This window comes from Nothoprocta perdicaria, unplaced genomic scaffold (genome assembly GCF_003342845.1).
Source record: "Nothoprocta perdicaria isolate Ctin4 unplaced genomic scaffold, notPer1 scaffold_222, whole genome shotgun sequence".
Classification (NCBI taxonomy): domain Eukaryota; kingdom Metazoa; phylum Chordata; class Aves; order Tinamiformes; family Tinamidae; genus Nothoprocta; species Nothoprocta perdicaria.
In genome coordinates, this window is record NW_020455427.1 from 987,435 (window position 1) to 989,345 (window position 1,911).

The following is a 1,911-nucleotide window of genomic DNA, read 5'->3' on the forward strand; positions in this document are numbered from 1 at the left end:
AAAAAAAAAAAGAAGAAAAAAGAAAAAAACACCGCACGCACCAAACAACCAAGAAGGTAGTACATGAAAGCATTAAAAAGTTCGTGTTTTCTGTGCAGATGGTGCTTGTTAATTCAGATCACCCTGACTGCCAAACAATAGTTAAATGCTAAGGAAGAAGAGATGATGCTTGTTAAGGAAGAAGTGTTGACTTACAGACTGCCCGAGTGTTTTCCTAGAGTACATATCCGAGCATGTAAGGTAAATCCCTCAGTCTCTTTTCTACAGTATTTTTTTTACCTGTTTCCTCAAGGACAGTGGTCTTAGGCTATCTGAGATTCCTTGTGTAACATAACTCAGTTGTAGTATCTTGTTTCAGCTTTATTTTGCATAACTGAACATCTTAAGAAACCTGTATCTGAGCATAAGGAAGTACAGCACAGCCTGGCAGAAATGTATGTTAGAGAAAGACATGAGCATCACAAATTTTTCTTACTGTTAGCAAAGGTTTTTCATGGTTGTCTATTAGCCTTCTTTTAATAAGTTTGCATGGGTAACTTTTAATGTAATGTAAATTGGTCAATACAGGGCAATGCAGAAACATGACTGACTTGTGAAAATCTATAGCTATAGCACTTGAACACATCTTGCATGCCATAACCAGACAATGTATGTACACAAAACAGATACCTCAACCGGATTTTAAACAAATGGCAAAGTATTAAGAGTTTTCTTCCCCAAATCATTTTAAACATCTCTTCCCACAGATTTCAGACAGCCCGAGGGCAAACAAGGTTGACTGTCAATTTATAGCCAAGCTTATTACCTGTAGAGGCCTCGTGAGGCTCTCAGACTCAAACGAATGGGCATTTTCTTTATGCTGCACTTGGGCTTTTGAGACCCATGTCCTCCAGGTGCATTAACGTTGTCTGAGGCTCATTAACCTGGTAAGACAGAAATTGTAAGTGATGGCCTGTGAGGTGTTACTCCCATTTTGAGATACTAGGAGGTAGTTTCACTAATGGTCTCTGTGCCATTCATTTTCTGGTACTGTCTATAAAAAACTACATAGTACAGAAAAACATATGTTGAGCAGTGAAGGCAGTTCCAAGTATGTTAGTAAAAAAGTAGAATTTAACATTGGCATGATAGATTTTAGAATTAACATTTACAGGGATATTACTAGCAAATCATATTAATTCTTTTTTTTCCCCCCTTGTGGGTGTATCCTACCATTAAGTTTTACGCACTAGTAAAACTTCAGTATTTTTGCAAAATAGTTTGCATTCTTTCCTTTCTCTGAAACATATACAACTTCAAATCTCTTTTGTCATCACATTTCTTGACCTATTACATTAGTCTTCTGATTATAATAAAATCATCTGAAGAGAATATGGTTCATTTGCGGGACAGAAACAGTCAACTGAACAGGTACAGTTTCAGGAAAATGAAGACCCTCTGCAGATTAAGGTAACCCCTCAAAATTTCCTTCTTTTCAGCCCTTCAGCTGCTCATTTTCTGATCTGCCCTCTTTCTATAGTTCTTTAGTTCTAAGTTTCCTGTTACCTTCTAGCCACTTGAGGAAAAGAGTAAGTAGAAAGCATAAGCACTTTTGAAGGAACTGATAGAGGTAGGCTCAGTATTAAAATCCAGCAAGACATTTGCTGATTGGAATAGGAGGCAAGATCACTTAAGTGTCTTCCAGCAACTTTAACAGATTTTGAATTTGCCTGCCAGGTATCAACCTACTTCAAGCAAAATAAGAAATCCTATGAAGACTTATACGATTTCTTCAGAAGTCTTAGACTTTTGGGAGATAATACAACTAATACGGAAAAATTGAATAGATAAATACCAATATATACCACTGGGGAATTTACAGTAAGGAGATTATTAATATTGTTTAAAGACAAAATAGGGTTATTAAAAGGC

At 36.4% G+C, this 1,911-nt stretch overlaps 1 long non-coding RNA gene across 1 annotated transcript in view; it reads right to left on the minus strand.

Annotated features, from left to right (window-relative positions):
* Nucleotides 1–919, minus strand: part of LOC112947178 — a 17,479-nt gene extending 16,560 nt beyond the window's left edge. Inside the window, exon 1 of the long non-coding RNA XR_003249359.1 lies at nucleotides 806–919. This is a non-coding gene — a long non-coding RNA (uncharacterized LOC112947178). The remainder of the gene's footprint in view (nucleotides 1–805) is intronic.
* Between the last annotated feature and the right edge of the window lie 992 nt (nucleotides 920–1,911).